General features: G+C 33.4%; 1 long non-coding RNA gene across 4 annotated transcripts; it reads left to right on the top strand.

The window, feature by feature from the left end:
• The first annotated feature begins 6,334 nt into the window (after positions 1 to 6,334).
• On the top strand, positions 6,335 to 12,590 carry LOC110800570 (uncharacterized). 4 transcript variants are annotated; one of them, XR_002536686.2, is made up of 5 exons: positions 6,335 to 6,704; positions 6,898 to 6,938; positions 10,714 to 10,937; positions 11,023 to 11,302; positions 12,255 to 12,590. It is a non-coding gene; the product is annotated as an uncharacterized lncRNA (long non-coding RNA). The 4 variants fall into 4 exon arrangements; XR_008921954.1 differs by having other exon boundaries at positions 6,344 to 6,704; positions 11,023 to 12,590; XR_008921955.1 differs by lacking the exon at positions 6,898 to 6,938 and having other exon boundaries at positions 6,352 to 6,704; positions 11,023 to 12,590.
• Positions 12,591 to 13,028: the final 438 nt, after the last annotated feature.

The following is a 13,028-nucleotide window of genomic DNA, read 5'->3' on the forward strand; positions in this document are numbered from 1 at the left end:
AAAGAATTATTTCAAAACTTATTAAAGATTTCTATTTATCAATTCCTAAAATATCAACTAAAATTCTGAAATTTTACCTATTCTAAAAGTTATAAAAATATACTCATTCTCACTCAAAGCCAAAATGCATATTGCTCTCCTGCTCTTCTCTCACGTGTCAACCAAATCAATGACAGACAAAATTTTCTTACTTTCTTGACTACTCTTTCTCCCTAATTCAGTCCAAGTTCATTTCCTTGGGCTCCAAGTACTACAGCTTCTTCCTCACTCTACATGTCTTCAAAAACCAGAGAATTCAGACGGAATTTCAACAACAAAAACAAAAATCAATTTCAATCATTTCTTGTTCTCTTCTCTGTTGAACCACCACCACCGTTAACTACCACCTACTGCCACCACCACTCCCCAACCACCAACACCACCTTGTGGCCACCGCAAACACCCCCGCATCCCCTGCTTCCCCTCCCCTGTTCGTACTCCCTCTCCCTTTCCCTTGCTGTTCCGCCACCGCAAGACCAACCACCATCATCACCCAATATCCGCCCACCATTCCCAGCCACCCCCACCGCCTATACACCTTTGTCGCCACCCATAATCGACCGGAAACACCCGTTTCCCTGCTTTCCCCTGTTCGCACGACCACCTCCCCTCCCTTGCTGTTTCACCGCCGCGAAACCACCACCACCACTGTCGCCTCTCAGCCGTGGTTCCGCGCTGCGACGCACATACCGCCGCCCACCATCTCCCTTCTCCTTCCTCTTCGTGCTTCCCTACTCCTTCGTGCCTTGCTCCCCTCTGTTCCTCGTGCAAAAGAAAAAAAAAAGAAAAAGGGTTCCAGGAAAACAAAATCCCAAATTAGTTTTGCTGCTTTTCATTCCTTAAGTCAGGCCCAAATTTCCTTGGCCCAAATTACTAAGTGAGTTTTGTTATTTTGCCCATATAATTTACCAATCTAAATATTTTGGAAACGGTTACTTAATCATTTCAATTAAATAAATTCTTAATGATGATATTATATTTCGACAGAAATTTTTGTTTAAATTAATATTCGTATAAAATCGATTTATAAAATATGAATTTAGTTTTTAATTGAAATTTTGATTAATAATAATATTTTCGATAAAACTATGAAATTATAATTTTTATTACAATTCGTTATTTATAAATTCAATTATTTATAAACTTATTATAGAGTATTAATATTATTCGTTAATAACTAATTGGATGATTTAATATTCTGAAAGAAATCGGACTTGGAGCTCTGGAAGAACGATCCATCGAACGGGAAGTATAAAATTTCGGTTGAGGTAACATCTATTGCTAACACCCACAATTCCTTTATGAAATGTGTTTATAATGATATGTTTTTATTGGATTGTGGGATATGAAATGTATTTATAAAGTTTGTTTTATGCATGATGATATTCAAATATGTTTATGAATGATTTTATAAGAATGATGTTTATGAGCTACGAATAAGATACGAAACATGATAAATAAAAGTGTAACCGGTTCTGGTAATTAGTGGGGTTACTATTTTTAGGTCGTGCACGTACCGCCGTACCGCGGGACACCCAACAAGGAATAGTGCTCCTTGAGGGTTACCGCAAGCTGAAAAAAACTAATTAGGTACGGGCGTATGTCCAACAAGGGAGAGTGCTCCTTGAGGAATATCGCAAGGTGGGAGATGTCCCGCAAGGCTAACTTGTCAGTTACCAAGTAAAATGAAGGTTTTATGAAAGATAATGGGAACTACTAAAGTTTCAAGTTATAAATGATGTTTTATTATTATGCTTTTGTGAAAGTGATTTACTATATTCTATTCTCCCTGTTTGCAAATTAAGTAAAATGAATTGAAATGAATTTACGTTGTTAGGGTAGTATGTTACTAGGCCTCGGCTCACGATGTTGCTTTTGTTTTAGGTACGAAGAAGATCATGGGATGCCTTAGAGTGAGGATGCAACCATCAAATTCACGATCGATGTTTAATAAAGATAATCATGTATCACTAGTAATAATGGATGAACTAATTAAACTCTAAGTCAAATTTCAATTATTGAGTTGGATTTTAATATTTATGTTTAATCATTGTTAGGAATATTTATTAAATTTAGATTTCGATGTAAATATTAAAGAATTAATCGAAGTGAAGTATAATTACTGTTACTCAACAGTAGTCAGTAAATGTAAAAAGGTTATGTCGCCTTGTATTTCCCACGAGGGAGATACGGCATGTGACGCTCCGACTAAATTAGGGTTTTCGCTGCTAATTAAAGATAATTAACCTAATTAATGGTGTTTAGAAGTCGGGGTGTTACATTACAAAACAACAACGGTGATTCTTGAATTCATGCAACGAGTGTAAGTGTACAAAGAAATAAATAGGTAGGTGAGTATGCTTAGTGTGAGGGATATATAATTGAAAATTAGAAACAATGGTTGATGAAACTTGAATGCAAGTAGATATGACCTGAATTTAGCCAAACAACAAGGTTAGATTCCAACGGAATAAGATTCGTGAACGTTGGCAATCATGGTACGAGTAATGTATGAAAATTTCAAACAAAACACAAAGTTAGTGTTAGAATAGGTAGGTGAAGTATGTGTAGACAATTTAGAAATAATAAGAGATGAAATAAGTGTGAAAACCATCGTGGTCAATGAAAAGGGCCAAAATTCAATTTGGTATAAAGAGTGTAGTCGTATGAGAAATGAGAAATTTGGAATTGAAACCAATATGAGACTTCTATAAGAGGATACTTACGATTGGAGATGTAAGAATCATTTATTGAGATATGAATTGAATATAAAGGCTATAAAGGGCTAGGAAAGATTTCAAAAATATCATTTAGAATGATTGCGAAAACGACTCCTATTCTAAGCAAAATTTAATTTGATTTCAATGGCTCAACACAAAAGAATAAATTTTTTTCTTGGTTAAAGTAAATGATAATATTAATGGAAATAAGCAAGCATTATAGTTTATGAAAACTATAAGACTAATTTAAATGTGTGAATTCCAAATATGAACCATAAAGAATTTCAAGTTAACGGTTGGGAGGAAAGATACTTGAGGTGAAGGTTCAAGATCGTTTTACTCAAATACTACTAAATATAGAAAGAAACAATAGAATTATATATATATATATATATATATATATATATATATATATATATATATATATATATATATATATATATATTTATATATATATATATATATGTATATAATTACTTTTGATTTCCTCCTTATTCAAAATACTTTTTGAATACATTTTTCTTTCATGTAAAGAAATCTCATGCACGCGCATGATTGCACAACCAAAATGAGAACAAAGAATCACATAATGAACTTTGACAACGAGTACACTAACATATATAAGTATACCGTTCAAATAGAACCAATTTCTACTTCTCCCTAATTCTTATAAACTCAATAAAATTGGTCACCATTGAACATTCCTTCCCATTTCCTCCATTAAGTACATTGATCAAGACAATACATCTCTATAATTCTTCTATCGTCTTTCTATAACAAGTCTTTAATAAATAAATAAGAGTTTCTATTCACTTTCCATAAACAAGATTTTCGTCAACAATTCATTAATACATTTCACCAAATTTCGATAATTTAAATTCCCTTTCACATACTCGAGTCTCATGATCTTTTCCTCCAAAGAATTCTTTTTCCATTCAACAAAGCCACAAATATCCAATAACTTTGACAATGCTTTTATATGACCTTCTATTGATTACTAATGGACTATTCTCATATCCCAACATTTTTCATCAATTCCTCCTTCATCAATTGACTTCATTACTTTCTTATTTGTCAACCATTGGGTCTATTTCTTTGGATAATAATACACTAATTCTCTTAGAATTAACCTTTAACTTCACTAGATAGGTCCTTTGACAAAATAATATCTTTTTAAAATAGACTTTCAATTATGATTTATCCTTTCATCAAAAAAATTACCTTTTACACTTGTTATTTACAACTTCTCAATATAAATTATCTACTAATCCTTAAACCTTTTAATAATTGAACTATTTTCTATTCCAAGCCTCCAACAATACCATAAATATACTCATCACTTTCAATCATAAAAGAATTAAAAAAAAATTCCTTTCAAATAAACACTTGGCTCTTTTAGCTCCAATTTTGATCGTACACCAACATTATTCAATATTCATTGACTAAAAACTTAATTCTGTTAATTACTATTAAATGTTTCACTAGTACCACATGAAACATATGCCCAAAAGTTTTATTCTCTTCTCCATAACTCAACTTCATTTCCACAACTTATGAATATCTCAAAATGTCCATCAAACTATCCTTTGACACTTCTTAATTGAAAAATAAAATTAAAAAAAATCAACCAACTCACTATACACACACAATTAAGATGAAATAAAACTAGAAACGTAAGTAAAATTTATCAAGAAAATAACACAACTATTAGAAGAAAACAACCATATTTAAATAAATTTCAAAGCTACGACCTTTACAAACTTGCTTAAGCTTTTCTTAAAATACAACCATAAATAACTTATTCTCATAATAGGAACTAAACAACCCATGGAACGAATTAACAAGCAAACTTTCCTATAACAAAGACTTCATTTCCAAAATAACTTGTTTCCTCACAAAAGATATACTCAATACCTAAATCGTTGATATGAGTACAACACAACCACTATCTTCTAAATTAATTACCCTGAATTGATAGGATTCTATTCCTTTATCCCTTTATAATAAAGTTCGACATAAGTTCAAATCTTAAAAGCGTACTTCTTCCGTCCTTAGAATATCTTAACATAGCCAATATAAACCATTCAACTTACATCTTGTGGTAAAATAAATAAATACAAATGTTGTAGGTCCATCTTCTATCACCCAATATATATATATATATATATATATATATATATATATATATATATATATATATATATATATATATATATATATATATATATATATATATATATATATATATAGTGTATATATATATATATATATATAGAAAAATCCGAGTAACCCACTACATTCAACCGGTCAACCCACTCTTGGCTTTCTCTCTCCTCCAACTGTCGGTCTGTCACTTCCACACAAACAAAGCACACAAATGTACTTATTCCAACACTGCACGTAAAAAGGAGTAGAAGAATAAAAAATGTAGCATAAAAACAACCCATATAAAATTAAAATCCATGACCTCTTTCTTTCACTCTCTCTGCTTTCTTCTTCTTATTTCCATGGCAATCAAGGACTAAAGTCAGCTGGTAATTTTTTTTCCATGAGATTATGTTGATTAAACAAGAGTATGTGATTGATGAAATTAGAGTTTTGGGAATCAAGATAGGGTCCAAGAGGAGAGAGAAAAGTAAAATTTCATTCTTAATTAATTGGTGGGAATTTTCCACATCAAATTGGGATTTTCACCGTTGTTATAGCTACAAAATTTCATCTAATTTCCTTAATATGTGGTCTGGGACGATTGAGAGCAGAGAGAGTAAAGAGAGATTCTGAAAAATAGCTTATGTTGTGTAATGAGCAAAACAATTTACTCATTTTGTTTAAATGAGTAAAACAATTTGCTCATTTTGTTCAAATGTGCAAACAAAATTGCTCATTTTGTTCAAATGAGCAAAAAAATTATCAATTGCGCAAATTATCATATAATCGCGACTCACGATCCACCTCGATCTTTCTCTCTCCTCCATCTTTCACTCCAAATCAACAAAAATGAAAGTGTCGACTTTGGCTTTGGCAGAATTACGGCGGTGGTCCAGTGGAAGATTAGGAGGAGAGGAGAGGAGACTAGGAGAGAGAAAAATAATATCCAAGCTTTTAACATCCATGGAAGCTTTAATTTTAAGGATAGGGAAGCTAAAGAGGGGGAGAGAAATAGCATAGAGAAAACAACCTAGTCATAACGCGGGGAGGTTTATACTCGTACAGTGGACTTTGTACCAGACAACGAAAACAATTTTGCTCCGTTAGATTTAGTAGATCGAGTGACCGAAATTCCTTCTCATTCTTCTTATTATAAGGAATCTTCTCATTTGAGTATTTAAGTTGTTCTAAAATCTCTTCATCCCATCCTTTTAAAGATAAATCTCCATAAAATGTAATATAAAGAAATTCAACACGAGCTTGCAGTATACCTCCTTCCTTAGTAATTACATTGATAACTTTTGGTATCTTAAACTTCGAATTTGGTATCTCATATCCTAAGCCTTTAAAAAGCAAGAGGTTCCCAAAATTTTCCTTAGGAATAGTTAAATTGCTGTCTTACCCTCAAATCCTTCCTTGAAAAAAATCCATTTTCTCTTAACAATAGTGAAATGACAACACTGCCCTTTCAGACTTTCTTTCTTTCTCGATTTTTCATATCCTCCAGATCTTCTTCATCTCTCCTCTGTCCATACTCCATTTCATCTTCATCTCCCACATACATTCTTTTCTATTATTCATCTTCATCCTCCACTTTCTTCGTCCCTCTCAATCTTTTTAGCTCCTCTATCTTTTCTCTCTCCTTGGCCTTGAAATCCTATCAATAATCTTAACTATCAACAACCCCTAATTATTTAATTTCGGGATTTCAATGGAGGCCTCTTCATTTATCAGAAGAATCACAACGTCTAGCTCAAGCTACATCTTCCATAACCAGTAACGCCAACAAAACATCAAGTAATTTTAGTTTATTTTGGGTTCGCCTTCTTTGCAATTAATCTTGTTTAATTCGACTAATTTCACGAATTCAAATAACTACATGTTCTTATAATTTGCGATTGAATTTTTTCTTAATATTTTGTGCGTATTTGATTAGTGATTAACTTAATTCAAATTGACTATTATTTATAAAGTTTCAAATGAATTCCAGGATAGCTCTTTAATGAAAATGTTTAGGAAAATGCTTCCCAGGTTTGTAATTCTCTCACCTTTCCGTTTATATCTCTTTTTTCCCCTTCTTGAATAATTGCTTATTATTTTGTATTGTTTTGATTTTAAGCTTAATTTATTTGGATGGAACTCAATCATACATTAAACTCATCACGTAGGAAATGTGTGATATAGATATACAATAACCTGGAGAAGTAAAGGTTGTCTACATTCTTGTTGACTCTATGAAAGAAATGTAATGATTTATGTTAAGCTTATGTTTTGGAAAAAGCTTATTATTAGTAAACATGCCTATTTGGTTATGATATTGGAACATGGCTTATTTGGAGAAGATTTGGATTTACTGGGATATAATTTGACTGACAAGTGAAAGACAAATCTAGGTTGAGGTGGTCTCACACTAGCATAATGTGAGAGAACGTACGAGGCCATGCTTAATCACGTTTGAGGATGACTTGTTATTTCTTAACTTTTTATGGTAATATTGTGAAATAGTTTCACACAAGAATTGCTCATAGATTATATAATCTGCTTGTACAAAGCTGAAAAGTGAATCTTTTAAATTATTGGCTATTGGGAAAAGGAATATCCATAGTCCACACACTATTTTTTTTGTGTTAAGCTGACGATTACTCAAGTTACATTATTATGCTTTGGGTTTTTTTTTAAAACAAAAGGTATTTCATTGTCATGTTAAATCAGTAGATCATTACTTATTAAGATGTCATTAATAGTGGATAAAGCTTGCCAAAAATTTCTTACCTTTGAAGCTTGACCATATTCTTCAATGTCAACTTGCAAATAAGCATAGGCCTCATGTTTTTTTAGGACGTTGAAGTTATATCAGAAAATTGGTTTAGAATAATTCAATGTTTTAACTCGACTATTTTAAAATCAAATCTCTTGCTACTACGTATAATTTTTTTTTTATCGTGTTTGTCTATCTACACATAGCATATGTGGGATATTTAGCTTATTTAACATTTAATATCTCTACAACATATATATTAAAAAATCTGATTACATAAAATTAAAGCTTGAGGATTTTGGATACGTATAGAAGATGAAAAACTTGTTGGCAGATTCAACTGCTATGCTTTTATCTCTTTATTTCACATGTCATCCAGTATTCAAGTTCTTTAAAAGTAAAACAAAGGAAAGGAAAAAAACTTTTAGAACTTCTTTGATATAACTTAGAAGCTTCTGGATACAATAGATTTACTATTGATTGGTTGCTCTATGCAACAAAAAAATGAAAATACCCCACCTTTGATTAGATTGAAGGAATGTGAATTAAAATGAGTGATTACACCACATAAGACTTGTCTTCCTTTCATCTGAAGGTTGGATGTGGCCCATGTGGATAAGACTCCAAGTAACAAGGAGTTGTTATTACAAAATACAATATTCGTTTTGATTGAGATTTAATTCCTTTGTATCATATTATTATTGGTAGTGAAATTTAAGCAGATAACATGACAAATAAATACAGTCTTAGGTAGTGCAATAGAAGAAGAAACATACCTCACACTCTGTACATGGAAAGAAATGTGTATAACATATTAATTTGTTAATTTGTTTTGGGTATGTCGCCATTTTTACTCAAGAGATTCAAGACTTAATTAACCTAATATACTTAGTGCTGATAGTGATTTGTGAAAGGTGACTTCTAGGGGTCAGTTGATATTGTGAAAGACCGGGATTACTAGATGTGTATGAATTATGGTTAAATATTTCCTTTGCTGCCTCCTACATTCTATATATAGGTGTCAATATTCAGCATTCTGGATCATCTCAATTACATTTCTCTTATATCATTCTCTTGCTGTCTTGCAACCTCTCTTCCCAATTGTAACTTGCGATCTCTAAAGAAGAAAATAGTCCCAAGAAACTGTGGGTGTGGCGACAACAGTTGTGATGACTGCAACCTGCAACAAGTATATTCTTTTCTTAATGATTATCTCTAGCACAAAATAGTGCCTGCAATTTATGTGGATTGGTCACTGAGTTTTTTTTTGTTTTTTTTTGTTGCGAATGTGGGGATGTAACCCCGACTTTAAAGAAAAACTAAATTACAAAACGAGGTGTCGTAACACCCATAATGTCTTCAAAGAGAAGGCTAAAAATCTCATACGGAGATGTATGAAAGTACCTAACTCTCTCTTCTTGGACAACCCCTAAATTAGAAAAACAATTTGCTACCTTATTTCCCTCTCTAAAAGTGTGAATAACATTGACTTCCAATCCCGAACAAGCAATAATACTTCTACAATGGTTGATGATATGGTGACACTCACCACCTTGGAACTCTGCATTTTTAATGAACTATACACACGCCACATTGTCTAGCTGTAGGATTAGCTTCTGCACACCCATTTCCCTTGCCATGTCAAGGCCCAAAGCTACAGCCATCAACTCTGCCTTGAAAGCTGTACAAATACCAAAGTTTACGGCGAAGGCTTTTTGGAAGAGACCTCTCATCTCTAATGACACCACCCCCTCCAGCTGGTTTAGGGGTACCTTTCGAGGCCCCATCTGTGTTAAGTGTGAGCCAATTCGTGGAAGGTGCTATCCATTTAACCAGGATTTCTCTTCTGGTTTGGCTGGTCGAAGCATGTCTCTCCTCAGTGAGGTTGAAACTCCTCCACGTTTCCTCGATTTGGGGATAGAGGAATGGACCAACATCAATGGAAACTTCATTTCTTCGCCAAAACATAATGCATTTCCTCCACTTCCACATCCACCATAGAGTTATTGCAAAGTAGGTGGGCCATTTTTCCGAGTGAATGAGGTCTGTAACATCAATTGGTCACTTAGTTTAAGTGGTGGATAGTGATGTTCTTTTAAGACAATTAGATGATGCTAGAAAACATAATTTATTTGCATGATTATTACTTTTCCATAGTCCGAATTCATTATGCAGGTTGTACACCATACTCTTATGGATGAATTCGTGTTTCTTTTTTCTACAAAAGCTTTGCCTTTTCTGGCTCAAAGTTTAGGATATGATGTGACCAATCACTAATGAGCTTGTTTTTCCTAGCTTCATTAGTTCTTTTTGTGCTTGTATTGTTTGTTTACTTAATCTGACAACATAGTTAGAGTTCAAGTTCTAGGTTTGTTTTGAATCAGGGGTGATAAGCGTATTTATAGGGGTCACTTGAATGTCTGAATTATAGACTGCAGAACCCCAAACAACTAAAGTTTAGAGAGAATATCATGCAAGCTCTAAGACAACACTAGATTTATATTTTGAAAAACCAACTAACAACCATGGTATATACCCAAATATCATAACAACATAAAGGTTAATGTGGTGGACAAGTAGAATAAGTTCTTGGTGATCCAGATGAGTAAAAATGTACAATCTAAGTGGTAGTTGTTTGCACTTTAAATTTTTTTAGATGAGTCATCTACCTACATATTGCAGGATATTGAGTTAAACTTACTTTGGGACAGTCATTTAAAAATGCAATTATTTGAATAGAGATCTTGAATATAAGATATAAAATAATACATATCATAGTTCCAATGTGGAATACTAATGACCAAACTTGAATGATTTCATTAAATAATTTACAGAAAAGACCACAAATACCCATATACCTTTACCCTCCTATAGTGACACATACACTTATTAAATATTACCCCCTCCCCAGATAAAAGAAGAATTAAAACCCAAAAAATAGAACACACTTGATGATAGTATTACATGCTCATTTGCATTTTATTTTCGGCATTCTCTAGAATCTGACTTTACTACAATTCTGACTAAATTTACTGTAATTCCAACTAGGTAAGTCAATGCCTCAGTCTTCAATATATATAAATGCATTGCTTGTAGAAGAAGAAACTACTTTGCAAGAGGAGGGCCGCTGGGTGAAAGTTGTTGTCCACTTGTCCCTGAGCCGAACTTTGATGAGGTGAATGCATACATAGGCTCTTGTAACCGTGACAGTTGTTCCACAGGGAAGAGCCTACACATGCACCAACTGTTTCCCTTTCTATGGGTTTTCCAAGGTTCGCTTTTTATATCTACAACTTAAGACTCTCTTGCAAAACTCCTACTTCTTATTTTAACATTTTTTACACACCATGAATGCAGGATAACTTAACTTTCAACTATGACATCTTTGACGGCACCGACACAATTTTAGTACACCACATTCACTTTGGACTATGAAAAGCTATTCAGGATGCTTGCTAAAGATCTACTTCATATCAAACATACGGCATGCTCGCACTCTGCCACTTCTATCCTTTTTTTCCTTTATTTTTCCGGGTAGCTAATAACTAAGCATGACACACCAATTGACATTTTCTTTCAGATCCATGTGATTAGAAGATCCACAATTTCAAAGAAATCGTCAACCCACGAGAGTTAGGTAATATTATGCACCATCCTTGACAACCTTCTCTGGAAAAAAAATGCATTGGTTCAAGTTCCTGATTTTATACTCCCAAGAAAGAACAAACTTATAGGAGTTAATACTCTCACACTTAACCAACACTATGAATGGTTAGCATCTTTGTTAACGCAACATTTTTGTCTTGTTTGTCATTTTTTGGTTAATGCTTGGAAAAGAAAAAAGCATGTGATACAACTGCATTTATCTAACAAATCATGGAATAGGCAATCAGTTGTAGTTTGTTTTAGGAATCAGGATATGTACATATTTCATGAGCAAGCATGATCATCTAAAGTGGATAGTTAGGATAAAACTCTAATTACTCCCGCTTTTTTATAAGAGAGTATATAAACTTATGTTACAGTGCTTAGGGAATGGAAAATCTCACACAATAGTCATCCTTTGATATGGACCAGACACAACTACAAAGAATCTCCATATAAATGCATGCGTAGATATTATATAGAAACAATTCCATAGATACGAATCATTAGAACTTTTTGATGCCATATTTTAAGTCTTCGTATGGAGCAGTGGCGGAGCCAGGATTTGTAGGTTGGGGGGGGGGGGGGGCGAGAAATTTACATCAAAAATGTGAACATTTTATAAGTTTGAGGGAAAAAAATGGTAGTTTTGCTGGAGTTGGGGTCGAACCTTGTATCAAGGGGCTCAAATATGAACCTTTGACCACTAGAGCAAAGGGAAATTAATGGTTTATTCTTACAGTTATTAATACATAGGGCTTATTTTTTTTACTCTTTGGGGGGGCGGCCGCCCCTACCCGCCCCCTGTCTCCGCCTCTGGTATGGAGGTAAGATCTGAGCAATAATACAACAGATGAGAATTGTTATTAATTGGACAAGAGGGGGATACATTCTTGGATGGTACCTGCAGCTCATATTTATATTTGTACCATTGCATTTACAAGGTGATGAAAAATAAATCATGGTCGTGAAAGAGATGTTTCGTACCAAACATTTTTTGGTCAAAGTAAGCCCACCAACAACTCTCTCCAAGTAAAATGCGCTATTGTGGCGCCTCAAGCAGGTGGTGTTGGAGGATAAAACCGAGAAGGCTTTTGGAGGCTGCGGCCGATGGGTGACCAGTTTCAGTAATGTCTCCCTTTTGTATATGTGAAAACTATTTTTAGTGTGAAAAATAAGTATGTATGAAAGCTGATTAGTACCGAAGCTATATGTATGATTGCGTTATGCATTTACACCTTTTGCAAGAAACATTTGTATATGTTACATTGCTTCCTATTTTGAACTATCTTATGCGGTGGGATTTTTTCGAACACATGGAAGACTCGAATTTCATGTTCTTAGGAAACACCCATTGCACCTTTTGGATAACCTATGTATTAGGAAATTCGGCGAAACTTACATTATGTAAGTAACTATGTTTTACTGTCTATTATATTTAGGTTTGCAAGTGTTTCCATCAAATAATTAGGATCATGATTTGCATAATATTTTGGTCAATAATTTTGTATATCTTAGGGGACCGTGCGCGCTAGCGCACGGTCCAACAAATAGTATCCATAAGATCACAAAATACTCTTTTATGCTCATTTTTCTAATCTTACACCATATATAGATGACGTTATAATGCTAAACTAATAACACAAATGATATAATTCTCACCCAACCTATCCAAAGCATGATAATATGTTGAAACTAATATACACCATAATTCACAT

Source organism: Spinacia oleracea, chromosome 5, assembly GCF_020520425.1.
Source record: "Spinacia oleracea cultivar Varoflay chromosome 5, BTI_SOV_V1, whole genome shotgun sequence".
Lineage (NCBI taxonomy): Eukaryota > Viridiplantae > Streptophyta > Magnoliopsida > Caryophyllales > Amaranthaceae > Spinacia > Spinacia oleracea.